We start from the raw sequence: 16,361 nt of genomic DNA, 5'->3' as shown, positions 1-16,361 counted from the left end.
AGGAAGGCAGCAGGGACTGCGAGCGGGGCAGTTCCCATTTGTACGTATGTATGTATGTATGTATTTGAGAGAGAGAAAGAAAGAGCACAAGCCAGGGATGGGGGGGTGGGGAAGGACAAGCAGACTCCCCGCTGATCATGGAGCCCAGTAACAGGGCTGCTCCCAACCCTGAGACCACAACCTGAGCAGAAATCAAGTTGAGAGTCCCAGGCTCAACCTACTAAGCCACCCAGGTGCCCTGTGGCAGTTCCCTCTTGAAAGGAGTATGCGCTTGATGGATAAAGCTTTCTGCGGACCCACTAAAGAGCAAAAGAAACCAACAAGGAAAGAGACCCTCTAGCTACCTACCACCAGTGTGATGGAGGAGGCATCTGCTTCCTCGTTCCATTTTCTTTCCTTTCTCTGATTTCCTCCCTCTCTTCTTAGTCCACCTTCCCCTCCCCTCCCTCCTCCTTCCTTCCTTCTTCCTTCCCTGCCTTTTTTTTTTTTTTTTTTTTAAGAAAAGAGAAAAAGTCTTGATTATCTTGAATGGGTCCAACAGAAAAGCAAGTGATGATTACCCACTTACTATATAATACCTACCAGAAAATCTGCAAGTGAAACAAATGAAATTTTAAATTCAGCATTTAGTAAGATAAAAGCTGAAGAGGAATTCCTAATTGTCTCCTAGGGATGGCAATATCTTGCTTGCTCTGGAGAGCCTGTTGCCCACGCTTTACTGAATTGTTCCTGCTCACGGGCTCCACAGTGTTAGAGGTGATTCTTAAAGGTTTGTGGAGACCATCGTTTATGTGTATGTCAAACAGATTGCATTTGTAACATTTAATGCCCACAATAACAATAATAAAACATGCTGGCATGTGCTCTCTGTGTAAACACTTTCTTCTGAAGATAGAGCCAGTGAAATGTTTTAGGAACTTTGACATTTATGGTTGTATTTATAATCTCTTTTGGATCATTTCCTCACAGAGTCACATGTTTGTATATTTTAAATTCTCTGGAGAAATAAAAATGTTTAAACATAATATAATGATATGATATGCATTTTATGAGTCCTTGCTCACCATCTAGGCATGAGAAAAGAAGAATTGAATGGTGAATCCTGAGAAGGGTTTCTATATGAGTCTTAAGTTTTCTAGAAATGTGCTATAATGCCAAGGTGATTAGAAAGAGAAAGGGGAAGTATATATTCAAATCTGACAGAGACTTTTATTTGCTTGAAGCTAGACTACCCCCAAAGTGGGACACTAGCCATTTACCCAGTGGGGAATATACAGTGTGGAGAATTCTCTGGACAGAGATGTGTTTTTTTTGTAATTTCTAAGAAGGTGAAGGACACCAAGGAATTTTATCACCACTCTATATTCATATATCATACAAATTTATCTACTGTTTATTTTTTAAATTTCTTGGCCTATAGCACAGCAGCCCAAGATTTATCCTTTATGTCAGTAGAAAAGGGTAATACTGTGATTATTCAAACAAATCCCTTATTAAGAAACAAATCCTTTATTAATAAATGAATCCTTTGTTTTTAGCTAAAACAATGAAGTTCACTTTCACTAAACACTTAATTTGGTATATACCAAGTATCTCACATGTGTTAATTTATTAAACAATCAGAACGAGTCTAAACAGTAAGTGATGGTTTTCAAACCAGGGGATCCGACACCTAAAACTGTTTCTACTCCAATATGCTGTCCTTCCTGAGTGAGAAAGTACAAAGATTTTCAAACATATCTTCACATTTTTTGCCATTCCTCCTAAGAAAGGTGATCTATAAGTATTCTTGAATACGTAATCTGTAAGTGTTGCCCTTGAATCTGAACCAAGCTCAGGGAGTGGCGGACAAATAGAGGCTGGCAGAAGAGGCTCTGTTGGCTTGAGATGTTAGGCTGTAGAAGAAGGCTTTTCAGCATCCATCTCTTCAACTGAGACCCTCATCTTTGGAGCCCCAAACGGTTGTGTAAGATGCATCAGGCGGCCATGTTGTGAGGAGGTTCAGACTAGTTTTAGAGTGATTTCTTATGCAATTAGAACAGATTTTTTTTTTTTAAAGATTTTATTTATTCATTTGAGACACAGAGACACAGAGACAGAGAGAGAGCATGAGCCGGGAGAGAGGCAGAGGGAGAGGGAGAAGCAGGCTCCTCGCTGAGCCAGGAGCCCGATGTGGGGCTCGATCCCAGGACCCTGGGATCATGACCTGAGCCAAAGGCAAGACGCTTAACCGACTGAGCCACCCAGGCGCCCCGCAATTAGAACAGATTTTAAGTTCAGCTGAGTGTTAAAGATTCAATTAATACAAAGCCTTATCTCTTATTATTATTTTTAAAAGACCAATTCTTATCCATGCTCCTTTTTTTTTTTTTCATTTTTATACGCAAGCAAGAGTTATGGCTAATACATGTCAAACTTTGTTCTATGGACTTTTAAATGTATTGATGCATGAAATCTTCACCATAGTCCTGTGAGGTGGGTGTTATCATTACCTCTATTTTTACATATAAAATAACCTAGGCACAGAGAGGCTAAAGTGTTTGCCCATGGTCAGTCAGCTATTAAATAGAAAGCCAGACTTTGACCTTCTGGTTCCAGAGTCTGTATTTTTAATTACCTCTTTTACTGCCATGAATAAATCTTCAAATTAAAAAGATTACATTTTTAAAAAGATTAATAAGAAATAAGCATTTCCCTTCTCTGGTGGTTCTAATGTGCAGTCACAATTTCTTTACCATTCTTTCCACTGAGAGGTGGGGTCTATAGCCCCCGCCCCTTGATTTTGTGTGGGCTTGTGATGTCTTCAACCAATAGAGTACAGTGGAAGTGAGGCTGTGTGTAGGTCATGATAGGTCGCACACCTTCTACTTTTTTCACTGGAATATTTGCTCTCGGAGCTCTAAGCCGCCATAACACCTCCAAGTACCCTGAAGCCACCATGCTACAAGGAAGCCCTAGCCACATGGAGAAGTCACCAGCGGCTGCTCCAGCTGACAGGCCCAGCTGAGCGGGCTTTGAGCCATCCCAACCTGGGCACCAGTATGTGAGTAAGACGTCTCCAGATGATCCAGTCCCAGTCTTCTGAAATATCCTCAGCCCTCTGAGTCTGCCCAGCTGAGGCTTCAGCTATCTTAGAGCAGACACAAGCTATCTCTGTTGTCCTCTGTCTAAATTCACGATCCACAGAACCAGAGAAAATAATAAAATGGTGGTTGTTTTGTGCCCCTGAATTTGAGCGGTTTGTTACACAGAAAAGGATAACTGAGATGCCCTCCTTCACGAACAACTTCTGTACTCTATCTCTACAAATCCACACTAGAAATACTTTGCTGCTACATTTTCAAGTCCCTTTTCTATACTTTTAAACACATGTACATATTCAATGTTAAACATTAACAGGACTATTATATTTAAATTGTTCACACATTTGCCTTTTTTCACAATCATTGACTTGAGAGATTTTTTAAATGAGAACCTTCTACATGCCAAGCATTGTTGAAAGTGATAAGGATACGAGATGAACAAAACAAAGTCGTCAAGTTCATGGAACTTATGTTTATGTAATAATGTCTTGCTTTATATGTCCATATATATAGGTCACTGTAATTCCTTTTTTCTGCCCACATAGTATTCCCTTCTTCTGCCTGCATACATTAGATAGTACTAGAGAGATTCCCATTGTCAGATACATATGATGTTTCCAATGTTTGGCTATTATGAACAATGTATTTTCTTTCAATGGAAAGCCCAAAAAGTAAAACTGGGGGGGATTGCATGTTTAATTCTGATATTGCCAAACTGTCTTCACCAATTTATACCCCCACCAGCAACATGGGAGAGTGCCTCTTCCCTAATCCTCACCAATACTTGAGTCAGTGTTCTGGGAACAAAACTCTCATTGTAATTCACATGTCTCCAATTAATAATAAGGTTAAACATCTTTAGGGGCTAATAATAATTCTTTTTCAGTAAATTCTTATTCTTATCCTTTGCCCATTTTAAAAATTGGTTGTTTTTTTTCCTTTACTATTTAAAGGTGCTCTATTTTTGTCAGATTATGAATCTTAAAAAAATAAAAAATAAAAAAAATAAATATGGTGCAAAAACAGTTTGAGTCTAAACCTGCTTAAAACTTCATATTGTTTTTTGTCATGCAGACAATTTTGCTTTTGATGTGGGCAAATCTGTCCCATCTGTTACTTCATGTCTTTTGGATTTTATATCTTACTTATGAAGGCCTCCATGCTAAAGTTATAAAAATATTATCTTTGTCCTCTATATTTTTAAATGTTTAAAAAACTTCACGGTTTTTTAATGCATATGGACTTTTCTCTTAGTGAATGGGGTGGGGTAGGCATCTAGATTTCCATTTTGATCTATTGACTGATGGGGCTCCTGACTAATAATTGCACTTTTTTAGTTATTAGAGGTTATAGTTTGTTTTTACATACCACAAGGCAAGTTGCTCCTTACTGTCCCCTTTTTTAAAAAAAATCTTAACTTTTATTTTTAATTCCAAAGTTTGGAAGTGTCTTGTTGAGTTTCTTCCAAAAAAAATTGTATGGGATTTTTGATTAAGATTTAATTGAATTTATAGATGAATTATAGAGAAGTGATGTTTTTACAATCCAGGAACATGGTTTCCTCTTCATTTATTCAAGTTTTCCATAAAGTTTTATAATATTTTCTCATCTAGTTCTTGGCATATTTCTTTCAGTTTTACTACTAAGGCTTTAATTGTTTTGTTACAGTTGTGATTGGGACGATTATTAAAGTTTTATTTGGTTATTGCTGGAAGAGGAAAAAGCCACCGATGACTATATGTTGATCTTGGAATCAATCTCTCAACAGTTGTCACTTGACCCTCTTCCAGCTCCTGAGCATAAGATGGTACCATCTGTGGATAATGACTGTTTTGTCTCTTTGCTTCCCCAAATTCATAGTTTAAAAAAAAAATTGTTCTCTTTATTAATTCATTAACTAAGACTTCCAGTAAAGTTTTGACAAGTCAAGATAAGCACACTTCTTGCTCCTGAATCTAGTCTTTCATTACCAAGTATAACACTTACTGTGTGTTTCTGGTAGAAACTTTAGTAAGATAAAAGGGCTCATTCTATCTCAGAGTTGGATGAAAAGTGGATATTGAATTTTATCAAAAATTGGGGGGCATCTATTAAGACATTATGTGATTTTCTCCTTTATTAATGTAGCAAAATAAAAAATTACTTAATGTTCATTCTTCAATCAAAATGTATTTATTGAGCACATATTATATGCCAAGAACTATGATAAATGCCAGGAATATAAACAAGAACAAGACAGACAAGTTTTCTGCCCTGAAATTGATCAATCTTTGCATTCTTTGAATATACCTTATTCGTTCTAGATGTGTTACTCTTTTAATATGCTGCTAGACTTGATTTGATATTGTTCTGCTTAGGATTTTTGCATCTACATTCATGAGTGGAACTAGATTATATTGCTCTGAGCCCCATTCAAAACTGACAGCTTTACAAGTTCTCAGTAAACAAACTGGAGCAAGTACAGTGTTTCTCTCCATTTATTCAAGTCTTCTTTTAAATCTGTAATAAATTTTGTAGTTTTCTTCCTGTGAGTCTTAAACATTTCGTATTAAATGTATTCCTAGGTAATTTATTCATTTCATTATGAGTGGGATGTTTAAATGAAATCTTCAAGTTAATTATTGCTTGTATACATAAAACCAATTGATTTTTGTATATTTGGTTTGTGACTGGTCGCTTAGACAAAATCTCTTGTTAAGGATATTCATTTTTCAACTGCTTCTTTCTCGTTTTTGATACTTCTGGATAGACAATCAAAACATCAGTAAATAATAATATTTTTCCTCTTTTTCTTCAATAACTAAACCTTTTTTTTCTCTGATCTTATCTTGTGGGTTAGATATTGCAGAACAGTGTTGAATAATATTTATAATAAAATACATCTTTGTATTTTTTCTTCTTTTAAAGTGAATGTTCCTAGAGGTTATTATTAGGTGTTATGTACTGAGATGAATAATCTGTACCAACTTGAAAAAGAAGACTCCATTCCTATTCTAGTCCTAGTTATCAGGTGCTTTTACTAAAAATGGACGTTGCATTTTTTCAAATTACTTTTTGGCATACTTGGAGATAATCACTTCATTTTTCTTCTATGACATATCAATGTGAAAAATTATATTAATGAATTTATAATATTGAATTATCTTTGCATTCTTGAAACAAAACCTACTAGGGGTTTCTTTTCATTATTTCATAAACAGCTGGATAAATTTAGTATTGCATTTTAGATTTTGGCATCTAAATCTAAATATTTATGAGATTGTTGTGTTTTCTTTTTTGTGTTAGTTGGAAAGTTTTTAGTGTTAGAGTTTTGTATTTGAACTGGGATTTTTTTCCCACATATTTTAATACCCTTGAAGAGTTAACAAAGTGAGAAAATGATTTGTTCTTTAAATTTTGAAATAATTTTCTTTAAATCCTCTAACAGGTAAATGTTTACATTTGTTTTTCAACTCCTTCTTAAGAATGTTTCCTGCCTCTTTTGCAGTTAATATTCATATTTGATATGAATGGGAATGATTCATTATATCAAGATTTTCAAATGTTTTTGTATCTGACACTTTCTTTCTTATCCCTAATTTTTCTTCATCTCCTGTTCTTTACTTGATTAGAATAAATAGAAGTTTGTATATTTTGTGCTTTTTGTTCTATTTACTGCTTGTTTTTTTCTAAAGAACCACTCTAAGATTTATTTATTTATTCTATTCCCTTTTGTTCACTAAATTTTAATTTCTGGCTTCATCTGTAATAATTTCTTCTCCTCTTTTCTTTAGGCTTGTTTTGTTTTGCTCTTAGCTTCTCAAGTTAATGGCTTAATTCATTTGTTTCTTTTATTATTTAAAAAAAATAGAAGTATATTTTGTGAATTTGCCCAATTATGGCTTTTTTTAAAAGATTTATTTTGTTTTAGGGAGAGAGAGCATGTGGGAGCAGGGGGAGGGGCAGAGGGAGAGGAAGAGAGAGAGAATCTCAAACAGACTCCCCGCTGAGCATGGAGCCCAATTCAGGATCTGAGCTGAAACCAAGAGTCAGAAGCTCAACCAGCTGAGCCACCCAGGTGCCCCAGTGAATTTGCCCAATTATGGCTTTGACTAAGTACCATAGGTTTGAATATGTAGTATTTTTATAATTGTAATTTTCTAAGTATTTTGTAATTATACTTTAAAAAAAATATGTTTTAGTATTTTTTTTTCAAATGTTTATTTAAATTCTAGTTAGTTAACATATAGTGTAATACTGGTTTCAGGAGTAGAATTTAGTGACTCATCACTTACAAATAACACCCAATGCTCAACACAACAAGTGCCCTCCTTAATACCCATCACCTATTTAGCCCATCCCCTGCCCACTTCCCCTCCATCAACCCTCAGTTTGTTCTCTATAGTTAAGAATCTCAATGGTTTACCCCAATGTTTATAGCAGCAATGCCCACAATAGCCAAACTATGGAAAGAGCCTAGATGTCCATTGACAGATGAATGGATAAAGAAGATGTGGGGTGTGTGTATATATATACATACACACACACACACACACACACACACACACACAATGGAATATTATTTAGCCATCAAAAAATGAAATCTTACCATTTGCAATGATGTGGATGGAACTAGATGGTGTTATACTGAGCAAATAAGTCAATCAGGGCAAGACAATTATCATATAATTTCACTTATATGTGGAATTTAAGAAGCAAAATAGAGGATTATAGGAAAAGGGAGGGAAAAATAAAATAAGATGAAATCAGAGAGGGGGACAAATCATAAGATACTCCTAACTATAGGAAACAAACTGAGGGTTGCTGGAGGGGAGGGGGATGGGGGGATGGGGTAACTGGCTGATGAGCATTAAGGAGGGCACGTGATGTAATGAGCACTGGGTGTTATATACAACTGATGAATCACTGACCTCTACCTCTGAAACTAATAATGCACTATATGATAATTAATTGAATTTAAATAAAATAAAATTTTAAAAAACATTTAAGAAAGAATCTCTTATGGTTTGCTTCCCTCTCTTTCTCTTTTTTCTCCCTTCCCCTATGTTTGTTTTGTTTCTTAAATTCCACATATAAATGAAATCATATGGTATTTGCCTTTCTCTGATGGACTTATTTCACTTAGTATAATACACTCTAGCTCCATGCACATCATTGCGAATGGCAAGATTTCATTCTTTTTGATGGCTCAGATAATCACACTTTTAATCTCCTATTTGATCCAGAGTTACGTAGAAGAATATTGTTTTGTTTTGTCACCATCTAAAGCTTGAGAAATCTTTTTAAAAAGTTTCGTTGTTCAACCATTAATTTTGTTGCATTTTGATCAAAGAATCTGGTCTGTGTAGGTCTGCTTTTTAGAAAATTCTGATGCTTTCTTTTTGTATATATAAGTATATATAAATATATATATATGAAATTTTAAGTGTTTCTCAAATATTTAACAAAGAGACTATATCATTGGTTTGAGGTTATTAAATTTCCTTGTGTATTTTCAAATCAACTCAATTGACGATATTATCAGGTCCTTTATTTCCTTGTTTATTGCCTGCTTTAGCTCTGGAGAGCAGAACAAAGCTTCATTTTCTTACTATGCATCCATTTTAGTCAATTTCTTTTTCTAGTTCTAGCTAGTTCTAGTGTTTGCTTTATGCTTGTTACATACTCTATTATTTGGCACATGAAAGTTGAATCCTGATATGTTTTCATTTGGGATCTTCTTACCACCAACAACAAAAAGATTATATATAAAATATTTACATTTTTTCCTTGAAAATCTATTTCATCTTCTATGATTGTAATTCTTTTTTTTTTTTTTTTTTCAGGAGGACCCGGCCACAATGGGAAGCAGATTATCTCATCATTTTTATTTTATTTTATTTTATTAAGATTGTAATTCTAACCACTTGGTGGGGAGAGTAGTTAATATTATCTTAATACAATCTTATACTTTGAGTTTTCCTGAATTGCTATTTCTGAGGTATCTTTGGTAAGCAACAATTGATGATTATGATCTAATCTTTGCCATTTACTATGCTAAAGTTGTATTTGCCATAAATTACATGTCTGTGCTTACTCAAATCAACACATTTTATTCTGTTTCAGTTTCTTTGCTATTTCTTTTGATATTTATCTTTGACTCTCTCATACATGTTTTCTTTTCCCTTTTCTCTCTTCTAATGTAAAAGCTTACATCCTACTTTTAATTTTGCTAAAAATCATCTTTTAAAAATAAACAGCTCTACTTCTCTGTCCATGTCAAGGGGAGTAAATCAGGAAACCCTAATGCACAATAGAAATGCTAGCATATTATTTTTTTTTCTACATCTCCTCCACTGCTTGCAAATTTAGACTCAACTTCTTATTCGCTAAGTGATATTACAGTAGTCCTCCCTCATCCATAGTTTCACTTTCTGTGGTTTCAGTTACCCATGGTCAACCATAGTCTGGAAGGGGCTGATCCTCTTTCTGATGAATTGTCAGAAGGTCAGTAGTAGCTATCGCTATGTCACAATGCCTACATCATTCCCCTCACTTCATCTCATCATGTAGGCATTTTATCATCTCACATCATCACAAGAAGAAGGTAAGTATAATAAAAGAAGATATTTTGAGAGAGAGAGAGAGACCACATTCACATAACTTTCATTATAGTATATTGTTATATTTGTTCTATTTTATTATTATTGTTGTTAATCTCCTACTGTGCCCAACTTATAAATTAAACTTATCATAGGTGTGTATGTATAGGAAAAAACATATAGGGTTTGGTACTGTCTGTGGTTTCAGACGTTCAGGCACCTTGGAATATATCCCCCACAGATAAGGAGTGACTACTGTATGTACATGCTACAGCTTCTTTTTTAGGATTACTGATGAAGTTTGCAATGTCTACTGTAGATACCGTGTATTTGCATCAATTTATACTTGATTCCCCAGTAAAATATTTCAGTACTTACTGCCAGCCCTTTTAATAAAGTACATCTTCCTTTTTCTTAAAAAAAAAAAAAAAGATTTTTTTATTTTATTTTAGATTGGGAGAGAGAGAGACGGAGAGTGAGAGCCAGGGGAAGGACAGAGGGAGAGAGAGGATCCCAAGTAGACTCCCTGCTGAGCATGAAGCCTGACAGAGGGCTCAGTCCCAGGACCCTGAGATCATGACCTGAGTGGAAACCAAGAGTCAGACACTCAGCCAACTGAGCCACCCAAGGGTCCCAAAGTACATCTTCCTTGTAAATGAGGTTTTTAAAACTGAGCTCATTTCATGGTTGTCTGGAAAGCTTTGATTTTTTTTTTTTTTTTTTCCCCATGAAGAGAACCTGATTGATTTAGTTTTTGACATTTGGTATCAGAGAATGATTTTTTTTTCCCCTTCAAATGTGAATGATAACATGTCTAGATCTAGCATTCTTAGATATTAGTCTTCTCCCTGAATTGGGCCTCCAAAGATATTGCTACATTAACTTCTGGTCCTGATTTTTTCCCCCTGTGGTTAACTCGTTTATTGTATTTGTTTGTTTTATTTTGTTTTGTTTTCTCCTATCTTCCAGGGTTTTATTTTGAAAAATTAAAATTCCAAATTTCCATAGGAACTGGTCTTTTTATATAAATTTTGTCTAATACTCATCAAGCCCATTTGATCTGAACATTTACTTCTTAAATTCAGGAAGTTATTTTCTATAAACTCTGGAATCATCGCTATTTTTTCTATTTGTTTGGGCGCCTTCTTTGCAGATACGAGTTTTCTTCATGTTGGATTTCAGTAGAATTTATCATATCCTTTCTCAATATTTTTCTCTCATATTCACTTTCTTTTAATTCTGGAAGAGTGCTTCAAATATGTTCCCTGTATTACTGATTAATTATAAGCATTGTCAATTAAGTACTTTATTGCTTCTAATGTATTTTCAATTTTCCTATTTCATATTCAGTTTTACATCATTTTCTCTTCTTTCATGTTGCTCTCCCTATATTCTAGTTTCTCAACCAGTTTTCTACATACCTCAATATGTTTTTTGCTCTCATTTTTCATCTCCTGCTTCATGGGGTCCTTGAATGTTATTTAGATCACAAAGCATATGCTGTTTAAAATTTATTCCCATTTCCTATAGTAAATCTTTTTCAAAAGTATGCTCTTCCTCTGCCTCTTGAGTGCTATATTTTCATTTCTTAAAGTTACGGAATTTTTCATATGCCTCATAATGAGGTTTTATTTTGCCTGTTTATTCATCCTTGAATGATGACTATTTTATCTGGCTTGTTATTTCTCTGCAAAACAGAGTGAATACATTTCTCTAGGATCCCATTATACTTTACTTGGTTTTTGTTCTAATCTTCTCTTAGATCTTATGGTATATGACATTTACGCATTCAATGATTAAACATCCTGACGAAGGATTTATCCTGACTTTACGTGAGGTGAGGTCATAGCTTTCTCTGTGTATGCCAAAGCCATTGTGCCAGGGACCTGATCTGTAATGGCCTGGACTCATTCTTTTTGCTATCAAAAAACAGACTGAAAAAGACCCTCTCAACTTTATAGAGAATCCCTCACTCCGTAATCCAACTGCTAGCCACGTGGTGCGGCCACAAGTGCCTGGTCTCAAGCCGTGACTGCCCTCCGGTTCTGTGGGACCTGCAAGGGGGAAATCGCCGGCTAGCCCCACAACTCGTTTTGTCCTCCCACCACAGACCTATATTTCAGGATGTTATTAAAATGCCTTCAGGATCTCCTTCACTTTTTTCTTCTCAAGGCCACATCACTTTCTCAAGAAATGAGGAGTATAGTGTCTCTCAGTAATAGGATTCCATTTGCAAAAACTTACCTGACATTTCTGCATGCAAATGGTGTTCTTCTCTAGCTTCCAACACTGATGCAAGGTTCTCCAGTTCTGTCCCCTTTGACACTTTCATTGGCATTTGGAAGACTCTCGTGCCTAAGATGCTATCTTTACCTAGAAGTGAGGCAGAAACAGTGAAATATGCAGAGCGTGTCTCAGAGGCTGCAGCAGTCTCTCTGTTGGGGCTTAGATTTGGGGTGCCAGTGCAGATCTATAATCCACAGGGTCAGCAATAACTGATGGGTTCCCACGTGGTTCTCAGAAATCATTTGCTGCCAATCCCAGCCTATCTTTTGGGTTACTGCTAAATTCCAGTGATTCTTTTTCCTGTTTCCAAGTTGGCCTGGGCCATACATCTATTGGATTTCTACCTTGGCTCTTACTTTTTAAATTTTTTTAGCCCAATTACATATGCATACCTATGAGGTACCAGACTCTTTACATGTATTTTTTTCATTTAATCTTCACAAAATGGTATAACATTGATACTATTATAACCCCCAATTTACACATGAAGGAATTAAAGCCTTGAAAGGATTTAAATAATTTGAAGTTACTCAGCTAGAAAATATCAGAATCAGTACTCATTGGTCTGTCACCCTCCAAAGCCCATGTTTTTAACCAGTATTTCAAAAGCCTGCCCTGGTTAGAGATCTTCCTCCTCCCTCCCCCCCCCCCTCAAAAATTATAGATTTCCCACCTTACTCATGAATGTTGGCAGCCATATGGTTTTCCTGCCATGTGTCATACCTTCTCGCTTGGGACCAATGGTCTACTAGATGAATATATATTCATATCAAACTTATTCTTCCCTTCCACCTCAGAATAAAAGGCATCTTTCTCTCAGAATAAAACACCTACCTCCCTGTGTCCTTGAGATTCCATTTCCCTCCGTTTCCTTCCATTATTCTCCCTCTTGACTTGCTCTGTCATCTCATCATACAAACATGTTCAAGTCTGGCCCATCTCCTCTTAATTTTCACATTGACCTCTAACCACTACTCTTTCTTTTTCTTTCCCTTTACTGTCACATTGTCCCTTCCACTGTCATGGAACTAGTTTTCACTAGCTTTTTCTATTTTCCTTTTGTTCCTTAATCTACCCAATTTTCACTCAACAACTCTACTAAAATACCCATGCCAAGATGACCCATGACCTCCCACTTGGGAGATCGCATAAACACACCTTGTTCTTCCATTCTCGCTTTCTGCTACTTTATGGTAGCAACTTCGACTGCTCCCTTTATAAAATTTTCTTCTCTCTTGCTTCCATGACTCCATTCTCCTCTGCCCTCCCCCTGCCTCCTTGACCTTTATGTTTCCAACTACTTTCCATTTTTCTCTTTTTCCTTCTACACAAATGGTAGGGCAAAATGTCCCAGCATCCTGTTCACAGGTCTCTCTTTTTCAAATATTTATTTATTTATTTATTTATTTATTTATTTATTTATTTTTAAAGATTTTATTTATTAAGAGAGAGAGAGAGCATACGCGAGTGGGGGGAGGGGGAGAGGGAGACATAGAGAGAATCTCAAGCAGACTCCATGCTAAGCACAGAGCCCGAGGTGGGGCTCGATCTCATGACCCTGAGATGGTGACCTGAGCCAAAACCAAAATCAGATGCTTAACCAACTGAGCCACCCAGGCGCCCCTCTTCTCCTTTTTTTTTAAATTATAAAATGATCTCATTCATGCCCAAAGCTTTAACTAACACCTGAATGCTGATTGCTTCCAGATTTATGTCCAGAGCATGGCCCTTCTCTTACACTCTAAAACCACACTTCCAGCTGAGAGAGAATATAACTAGATGGAAATTTTCCACAGGCATTTCAATGATTTTATTTCTCCTCCATCCTCTTGTATTTCTGATTGGGGGTACTAGTAATGCCGTCCACAAAATCCTCCACCTCTCCTCCAAGCCTTGCATTTAGCCACTCACCAGGTTCTGCATTTTCTACTATTTTGTCATCTTAGAGTTAATAACTTTCTTCCATCCTTGCTTAGTTCAGGCCCTCATCCTTCTTGCTTAAATTCCCTACTGGGATTTCCACCTTGTCCATAATTTTCAGAGTGGTTACACTGAAATGTAAATATGATCACATCACTCCCTTCTTAGAACCTTACCAACTTCAGAATAAGATTGTTATTCCTTAAGATTCATATTGAACTTCCTGAAATGTCCAGAATGCCCACACATTATCTCTTAACCTGACTTTGCACATGTCAGCCATTATTCTTGGAATTTAATCTCCCTCCTTTGCAATCTTGTCTTTTTGGGAAATCCCCAGTCATCCATCAAGGATCAACCCAAACATTACATCGATTTTGAATTTTGTCTGTGCTCTCTAGAAACATTTAATACATCATTTTTCTATGTTCCCCTAGAACCTGGTGCACACATTCCTATGCCAGCATTGAACATATGGCTTAAAGTAGATTTGTTCACTTCTCAGTCTCCCATCCAAGACAGTGAGCTCTTTGAAGACGAGGACACAGTTTTTTAATGACCCACCTGACTCTCTAGGGTCCATCACTGCAGCTGGGCCACATATCCTAGCTATCCTGTGTTGTCATGCAGATCTTGAGCCATGTCCTAACTTCTTTCTTTGCCCAGTGGTGCTGTAATAACTCATGATGCTCTATGCCTGTGTCCAAGTAATATCACAGCCAACTATTGGAGGAAGAGAAGAGAAAGCCTGCTATCATGTAAGACTCTACCACTAACCCATAGAAGGGATGACTTCTTATTTCTCAAAACTGTAGACATTCATATTAAGCATCAGACAGAATATAAGGAGAATATATGATATCATTGGAAACCAAAGTACTCTAATAGAAGCACTTTCTAAGACATAAATCATTGATTTTCTAATTTGCTTCTATCCATAAGTAGGAGTGTGGGCCAAACACAACCTATAAAGGAATGCTGTTCAAACATGTTTAAAAAATAGGTTTACCTCATGCCAATGAGGTATTGACATTTGATTGAATCTGGAGATTTCTGTGAGGAACTTGCTGTGGGACTGAGTTTTCATCAAATTCTAATTCTAATTCTGATGAGAGCTGTCTCCATTTTTCAAGGCATTTGTCCTTGTTGTTGTGTATTTGTCTTTCTGTTTATATCCACTCTATTTGTATTAGCCTCCTTGGTTACCATTTATCTCTCTGGCTTCTGGATTTCAATATTTAATCATTTCCACGATAAACATTTGTTCACATTTTTAACATCTCTGAAATTGGAATGTGCCATATAATTACCAACATCTGATAGTCACTGGTTGGCTAGAACCATTCATGACTTTGTTGCCCTTGTCTGTACAAATTTGGTTGTTACACCTGGTTGCCTGACTAAGTAACTTCAGCCCCTTGACCCAGAGGGGAATATTTGTGGTAGCCCCCGCCAAAGTGATCACAGGGCAGAGTCGTCTCCACTGTGTACCTTCCCAGAGCAACTGAGCTCTCTATTTCTTTTACCTCTTGTCAGGAAGCTTCTTTGCCAGCAGCTAGAATGACTACCAGTCCAGAGTAGATATGAGCTGAAGAAAATGAGAACTGTCCTGCTCACGATTATCTCAGGATAAAGATAGATATCATTCCATACAAGAGGGACTGCTAATCTCAGAGTTCCTCCTCTGTTCCACAGAGTCTGGGAGCAAACACTTCTGTATTTCACTAATACAATGTCAGTGTTAGCCTCCCCACATTCCAGTGTTACCAGATGTGTGTTTGGAGGAAAAAGAATGTCACTTCACAGTGGTCTCCAAACAAACCAATTGGTGACTTCTATTCTACTCTGCCAGCTTCTGCCTTACTCTTAGCTCTACCATAGGTATATCTGTCAATGTTCATTCAGGAAGGTAGATGCCATGCAGCATATTTAAAGAGAGGGGATTTAATACGAGCAATTGGTTACACAGGTGTTGAAGTTTCAAAGACCAAAAAGAAGGCCTAAAAATAATTGTAGCTGTCAGAAGCAGCTACTACTCCTAGGGTTGAGGAAACTAAAGAGGAAACATAGAAAAATAATATATTATATATTAGATTTGTGCTCAAAGAACCTAGGAGTTGAGAGGAAGGGCCTTATGTTGCTAGTGCTCAGGTAGGGGGTTGCCACTTGGCTGGTATGATCAGGTCTCTGAGGAAGGTGAGGTACAGCTGGCGTTCTTGTTACAAAGGAGTGCAGCCATAGGGCTGGTCACGGTATCTACAGGGCAGAGCCACAGGCTGGGCCTACAAGTGTTTTCAAAAGCTGGAGACCAGAGAAGTAGCTGCTCTCTGCTGCTGGAGCAATGTGCCAGGAGCTGGAAACAGGAAGTCCTTCCCCCATCCTCCCAATCTCCTGTCAGTTTCACCCATTAACAAAACAAACCTAGTAGAAATCTAACTAGCAAGGGAATCTGGGAAATGTAGTTTACAGACTCCTAGTAGAATACAGAGAA

At 36.7% G+C, this 16,361-nt stretch overlaps 1 long non-coding RNA gene across 1 annotated transcript in view; it reads right to left on the bottom strand.

The window, feature by feature from the left end:
* Positions 1 to 16,361, bottom strand: part of LOC144379953 (uncharacterized) — a 216,629-nt gene that overhangs the window by 83,434 nt on the left and 116,834 nt on the right. The window contains exon 2 of the long non-coding RNA XR_013443558.1: positions 11,909 to 12,037. This is a non-coding gene — a long non-coding RNA (uncharacterized LOC144379953). The remainder of the gene's footprint in view (positions 1 to 11,908; positions 12,038 to 16,361) is intronic.

This window comes from Halichoerus grypus, chromosome 1 (assembly GCF_964656455.1).
Source record: "Halichoerus grypus chromosome 1, mHalGry1.hap1.1, whole genome shotgun sequence".
NCBI classification, from domain to species: Eukaryota; Metazoa; Chordata; class Mammalia; order Carnivora; family Phocidae; genus Halichoerus; species Halichoerus grypus.
The sequence above is the reverse complement of the archived record's forward strand: the minus strand, read 5'-3'. Positions and strand labels throughout refer to the sequence as shown.